The sequence below is a fragment of the Oncorhynchus tshawytscha genome, linkage group LG07, assembly GCF_018296145.1.
Source record: "Oncorhynchus tshawytscha isolate Ot180627B linkage group LG07, Otsh_v2.0, whole genome shotgun sequence".
NCBI lineage: Eukaryota > Metazoa > Chordata > Actinopteri > Salmoniformes > Salmonidae > Oncorhynchus > Oncorhynchus tshawytscha.
The window spans coordinates 75,758,793-75,767,282 of NC_056435.1; the positions used below are offsets into that span (position 1 = coordinate 75,758,793).

The 8,490-nt window shown below is 41.1% G+C and overlaps 1 pseudogene; it reads left to right on the plus strand.

The window, feature by feature from the left end:
- The window catches only part of LOC121846745, a 171,846-nt pseudogene extending 166,682 nt beyond the window's left edge, over nucleotides 1–5,164 (plus strand).
- The last annotated feature ends 3,326 nt before the right edge of the window (nucleotides 5,165–8,490 follow it).

Genomic DNA, 8,490 nt, shown 5'->3' on the forward strand with positions numbered 1-8,490 from the left:
ACCAGTGGTGGAGCAGCATCACCTCAGGGTTATGTTCCTCTAGTCATCACCTCAGGGTTATGTCCCTCTAGTCATCACCTCAGGGTTATGTTCCTCTAGTCATCACCTCAGGGTTATGTCCCTCTAGTCATCACCTCAGGGTTATGTCCCTCTAGTCATCACCTCAGGGTTATGTCCCTCTAGTCATCACCTCAGGGTTATGTCCCTCTAGTCATCACCTCAGGGTTATGTCCCTCTAGTCATCACCTCAGGGTTATGTCCCTCTAGTCATCACCTCAGGGTTATGTCCCTCTAGTCATCACCTCAGGGTTATGTCCCTCTAGTCATCACCTCAGGGTTATGTTCCTCTAGTCATCACCTCAGGGTTATGTCCCTCTAGTCATCACCTCAGGGTTATGTTCCTCTAGTCATCACCTCAGGGTTATGTTCCTCTAGTCATCACCTCAGGGTTATATTCCTCTAGTCATCACCTCAGGGTTATGTTCCTCTAGTCATCACCTCAGGGTTATGTCCCTCTAGTCATCACCTCAGGGTTATGTTCCTCTAGTCATCACCTCAGGGTTATGTCCCTCTAGTCATCACCTCAGGGTTATATTCCTCTAGTCATCACCTCAGGGTTATGTCCCTCTAGTCATCACCTCAGGGTTATGTCCCTCTAGTCATCACCTCAGGGTTATGTCCCTCTAGTCATCACCTCAGGGTTATGTCCCTCTAGTCATCACCTCAGGGTTATGTCCCTCTAGTCATCACCTCAGGGTTATGTTCCTCTAGTCATCACCTCAGGGTTATGTCCCTCTAGTCATCACCTCAGGGTTATATTCCTCTAGTCATCACCTCAGGGTTATGTTCCTCTAGTCATCACCTCAGGGTTATGTCCCTCTAGTCATCACCTCAGGGTTATGTTCCTCTAGTCATCACCTCAGGGTTATGTCCCTCTAGTCATCACCTCAGGGTTATATTCCTCTAGTCATCACCTCAGGGTTATGTCCCTCTAGTCATCACCTCAGGGTTATGTCCCTCTAGTCATCACCTCAGGGTTATATTCCTCTAGTCATCACCTCAGGGTTATGTCCCTCTAGTCATCACCTCAGGGTTATGTCCCTCTAGTCATCACCTCAGGGTTATGTCCCTCTAGTCATCACCTCAGGGTTATGTCCCTCTAGTCATCACCTCAGGGTTATGTCCCTCTAGTCATCACCTCAGGGTTATGTCCCTCTAGTCATCACCTCAGGGTTATGTTCCTCTAGTCATCACCTCAGGGTTATGTCCCTCTAGTCATCACCTCAGGGTTATGTTCCTCTAGTCATCACCTCAGGGTTATGTCCCTCTAGTCATCACCTCAGGGTTATGTTCCTCTAGTCATCACCTCAGGGTTATGTCCCTCTAGTCATCACCTCAGGGTTATGTTCCTCTAGTCATCACCTCAGGGTTATGTCCCTCTAGTCATCACCTCAGGGTTATGTCCCTCTAGTCATCACCTCAGGGTTATGTCCCTCTAGTCATCACCTCAGGGTTATGTCCCTCTAGTCATCACCTCAGGGTTATGTCCCTCTAGTCATCACCTCAGGGTTATGTCCCTCTAGTCATCACCTCAGGGTCAGGGCTCGGGGGTTCTGTGTTAATATTTGTTTCTTCCAGAAGGAGCAGCAGAAGACCAAGAAAAAGCAGAAGAGCACAAAAAAGAAGCCCCCTGCTGTTTTGAGAGAGGAGGAGGAAGAGGAGGAGCCAGTGAGGAAGTTGAGTAGGGACAGCAGTTCTCCAGAACCAGACGCGGGCCGGGACTCCGAGCCTGGTCAGACCGACCATGAATACTCCTCTGGGGCAGGAGGGAAGCAGGCTGGGGGCCCCAACCCATGGCCCCTGGAGTCTTCCTTACACAGAGACGACCCTCCACATTTTCATCATCTCACAACAATAACAACAACAACACAGCCAAGGGGAGCGAGGAGCCGCAGGAGGAGCAGGTGGAGCAGGAAAGGGTGACGCAAAGGGCGAAGGTAAGTGATTTCATCGACAGGGAAATACCAGACATTCTATACTGTTGGTTGGTGTGGTGTATCGTTCAGTAAAGAGCCTCACCACTAACAAGATTAACTGTTGCTTTCCATTGATACTAAATGGTCCGTCTAGCTGGATAGACCGGGGGACGATTCACATATATACACTGGTGCCCCTATTATATACACTGGTGCCCCTATAAAAACACTGGTGCCCCTATTATATACACTGGTGCCCTATTATATACACTGGTGCCCCTGTTATATACACTGGTGCCCCTATAAAAACACTGGTGCCCCTATAAAAACACTGGTGCCCCTATTATATACACTGGTGCCCCTGTTATATACACTGGTGCCCCTATTATATACACTGGTGCCCCTATTATATACACTGGTGCCCCTATTATATACACTGGTGCCCCTGTTATATACACTGGTGCCCCTGTTATATACACTGGTGCCCCTATTATATACACTGGTGCCCCTATTATATACACTGGTGCCCCTATTATATACACTGGTGCCCCTGTTATATACACTGGTGCCCCTGTTATATACACTGGTGCCCCTATTATATACACTGGTGCCCCTATTATATACACTGGTGCCCCTATTATATACACTGGTGCCCCTATTATATACACTGGTGCCCCTATTATATACACTGGTGCCCCTATTATATACACTGGTGCCCCTATTATATACACTGGTGCCCCTATTATATACACTGGTGCCCCTATTATATACACTGGTGCCCCTATTATATACACTGGTGCCCCTATTATATACACTGGTGCCCCTATTATATACACTGGTGCCCCTATTATATACACTGGTGCCCCTATTATATACACTGGTGCCCCTATTATATACACTGGTGCCCCTATTATATACACTGGTGCCCCTATTATATACACTGGTGCCCCTATTATATACACTGGTGCCCCTATTATATACACTGGTGCCCCTATTATATACACTGGTGCCCCTATTATATGCACTGGTGCCCCTGTTATATACACTGGTGCCCCTGTTATATACACTGGTGCCCCTATAAAAACACTGGTGCCCCTATTATATACACTGGTGCCCCTATTATATGCACTGGTGCCCCTATTATATACACTGGTGCCCCTATTATATGCACTGGTGCCCCTATTATATACACTGGTGCCCCTGTTATATACACTGGTGCCCCTATAAAAACACTGGTGCCCCTATTATATACACTGGTGCCCCTATTATATGCACTGGTGCCCCTATTATATACACTGGTGCCCCTATTATATGCACTGGTGCCCCTATTATATACACTGGTGCCCCTGTTATATACACTGGTGCCCCTGTTATATACACTGGTGCCCCTATAAAAAACACTGGTGCCCCTATTATATACACTGGTGCCCCTATTATATGCACTGGTGCCCCTATTATATACACTGGTGCCCCTATTATATGCACTGGTGCCCCTATTATATACACTGGTGCCCCTATTATATGCACTGGTGCCCCTATTATATGCACTGGTGCCCCTATTATATGCACTGGTGCCCCTATTATATGCACTGGTGCCCCTATTATATGCACTGGTGCCCCTATTATATGCACTGGTGCCCCTATTATATATCCTGGTGCCCCTATTATATGCACTGGTGCCCCTATTATATGCACTGGTGCCCCTATTATATATCCTGGTGCCCCTATTATATGCACTGGTGCCCCTGTTATATATCCTGGTGCCCCTATTATATATCCTGGTGCCCCTATTATATATCCTGGTTGCCCAATAATATACCCTGGTGTCCCTGTTATATATCCTGGTACCCCTATTATATATACTTCTAATCATATTATATACACTGGTTTCCCTTACTATATTTATACTTGTGCCCTCATTTTTCACATCCACATTGTACTAAATAATCTTAGAGATAGTCACTGTTGAATTCCTCTTTCTGCTTTCTGCCTCTATGTGCCCCTCAGCGAAGCGGCTAAAGAAAGGCATGGCAACGGCCAAACAGAGACTAGGAAAGATCCTCAAGATCCACCGCAACGGGAAGCTCCTCCTGTAACAGGAAGTGACTCGCTACGGAGCATTGCCATTGGCTCCTGCAGTACTCTTAGCATATGAACTGGCTCCATCTCCTTTCCTTTGATTGGTGCTGGGCTAACAGACAGACTGAAACAGTCAACATTGGTTTTGCCTATACTTAAAAGTGTACAGAATAATTGCTAGAAATATTTTTTAAGAAAAATGTGTCATTTTACTACAGTCAGTTTATCAGGGGGTCGCTATGCTATGCGTTAAACTAGGGCTGCAGCCTATTCCCTCTATAGTGCCCTGGTCAAAAGTAGTGCGCTACAAAGGGAATAGGCTGCCGTTTGGGACGCGACCAAGAAGTTCATCCAGGACCCTGAAAGTATCCCTTCCGTGTATTCAGTTGGATGGGTTAAAGATAGTTTATAGAGAATTCATTCCTACCATTTCGATGGGGTTTATCATTAACCTTGCAATATTTGTTTTAGAATTTAAGAAATAATTGTTACTTTCTATCCTCCCCAGACCAGACTTAGCCTGAAATACGGTCTGTTTGTGCTAACATTCCACCCCCAGACATGTTAGGCGACGAGGAGTGGAATGTTAGCACAGACTGGGTTTCTCCACGCTAAACCCAGACCTTCACTAGATACACTCACCTCCACGCTATTCCTTTGCTTGCTAAGCACTATCAGTTACGATATATTTATTGTCCTAATATACTGTTTCATGTCATAGACGTGGAAAGGAAAGCCAACAAGGCACTTAATAAAACAACTTGCGAAGGGAATTTCAGATGTCAGATATGTCAATATGATGATGGTTCCAGTGTTCAACCTGATTTCTCTGGTCGTTCTCTGAACGGTTAAAGAAACACAATAAGGAATGGTGTCCATCTTTGAACTAATATTTTCACACCCAAACAAACATCTCAACGTTATTTCACAATGTGCCATTACTTCCGTTTCAAGACTTTCTTAAGACAGATATTGTGATTATAGACCGTATGAATTAGCTACTTTAAAGACTGTAAAACAAATAACCAAATGTGTAATATATTGTTCTAAATTAGTACAAACAGTATATTACCACAGCTGACAGTCACAGTAAATGATCCTTAAAGGGATATAATGTGGTATTATTGTCATGCATTATTTAATAAGGATTTATTTGGTATTTCCATATCAATATTCCATAATCTAACATTGACTGTATTGCCAGTCAATTGAAACTCTCTATCCCAAATGGCACCCTATTCCCTATATAGTGCACTACTTTAGACCAGGGCCCTATTCCCTATGTGGTGGCCAACTTTAGACCAGGGCCCATATCTAACTCTCTAAAGGAGGATCCTTATTGAAACACTAATCATGGGCTCCTGAAGATGCTGTAAATCCCATGTGTTCTATGATGATAGGCCTCATCCAGCTCTCTCACTGTGGCTACATGGGGATACTTTCACTCCTCTGTAGGCTTTAAGGCAGCAACATAGCCTTCATCACTGAAATATGCATCATTTCTATGGCTTGTTATTCACAGTACAGTATGTAGAATGTAGCTTGTACATAGCCTTTTACAGGAATACTTTTTGTATCCTTTTTTTTCTCCCTTAATATTTCATTATTATACATTTCTACTAGTTTTTTATTATAAACAAAATATATGTGAATATATAGACATTAGTCTTTTTGATTTGATTAGACCAATGTTTGTTTTATGTTTGTTTTTAACATTGTTTATTTGTTATTAGACTAAGGTGTTGCCTGGAAAACAACTGAAGAACAAAATAACATGAATTGTTGTATGGCCTTAAATTACTACATACACACAGCTACATTACATTACTACATACACACAGCTACATTACATTACTACATACACACAGCTACATTACACACAGCTACATTACACACAGCTACATTACACACAGCTACATTATATTACTACATACACACAGCTACATTACATTACTACATACACACAGCTACATTACACACAGCTACATTACACACAGCTACATTACATTACTACATACACACCGCTACATTACTACATACACACAGCTACATTACATTACTACATACACACAGCTACATTACATTACTACATACACACAGCTACATTACATTACTACATACACACAGCTACATTACATTACTACATACACACAGCTACATTACACACAGCTACATTACACACAGCTACATTACACACAGCTACATTATATTACTACATACACACAGCTACATTACATTACTACATACACACAGCTACATTACATTACTACATACACACAGCTACATTACTACATACACACAGCTACATTACTACATACACACAGCTACATTACTACATACACACAGCTACATTATATTACTACATACACACAGCTACATTATATTACTACATACACACAGCTACATTATATTACTACATACACACAGCTACATTACTACATACACACAGCTACATTACTACATACACACAGCTACATTACTACATACACACTGCTACATTACTACATACACACAGCTATGTTACATTACTACATACACACAGCTACATTATATTACTACATACACACAGCTACATTACTACATACACACAGCTACATTACTACATACACACAGCTACATTACTACATACACCCAGCTACATTACTACATACACACCGCTACATTACTACATACACACAGCTACATTACATTACTACATACACACAGCTACATTATATTACTACATACACACCGCTACATTACTACATACACACAGCTACATTACATTACTACATACACACAGCTACATTACACACAGCTACATTACACACAGCTACATTACATTACTACATACACACAGCTACATTATATTACTACATACACACAGCTACATTACTACATACACACAGCTACATTATATTACTACATACACACAGCTACATTACTACATACACACAGCTACATTACATTACTACATACACACAGCTACATTGCATTACCACATAAACACAGCTATATTACATTACTACATACACACAGCTAAATTACATTACCACATAAACACAGCTAAATTACATTACTTCATACACACAGCTACATTACCACATACACACAGCTATATTACATTACTACATACACACAGCTACATTACATTACCACATAAACACAGCTACATTACATTACCACATACACACAGCTACATTACTACATACACACAGCTACATTACATTGCTACATACACACAGCTAAATTACATTACCACATAAACACAGCTAAATTACATTACTTCATACACACAGCTACATTACCACATACACACAGCTATATTACATTACTACATACACACAGCTACATTACATTACCACATACACACAGTTACATTACATTACTACATACACACAGCTACATTACTACATACAACCAGCTACACTACTACATACACACAGCTACATTACTACATACACACAGCTACATTACATTACTACATACACACAGCTACATTACTACATACACACAGCTACATTACTACATACACACAGCTACATTATATTACTACATACACACAGCTACATTACTACATACACACAGCTACATTATATTACTACATACACACAGCTACATTACATTACTACATACACACAGCTACATTACATTACTACATACACACAGCTACATTACATTACTACATACACACAGCTACATTGCATTACCACATAAACACAGCTACATTACATTACTACATACACAGCTACATTACCACATAAACACAGCTACATTACATTACTACATACACACAGCTAAATTACATTACCACATAAACACAGCTAAATTACATTACTACATACACACAGCTACATTACCACATACACACAGCTACATTACATTACTACATACACACAGCTACATTACCACATAAACACAGCTACATTACATTACTACATACACACAGCTAAATTACATTACCACATAAACACAGCTACATTACATTACTACATACACACAGCTACATTACCACATACACACAGCTACATTACATTACCACATACACACAGCTACATTACTACATACACACAGCTAAATTACATTACCACATAAACACAGCTAAATTACATTACTTCATACACACAGCTACATTACCACATACACACAGCTATATTACATTACTACATACACACAGCTACATTACATTACCACATACACACAGTTACATTACATTACTACATACACACAGCTACATTACTACATACACACAGCTACATTACATTACCACATACACACCGCTACATTATATTACTACATACACACAGCTATATTACATTACTACATACACACAGCTACATTACATTACCACATACACACAGTTACATTACATTACTACATACAACCAGCTACACTACTACATACACACAGCTACATTACTACATACGCACAGCTACATTACTACATACACACAGCT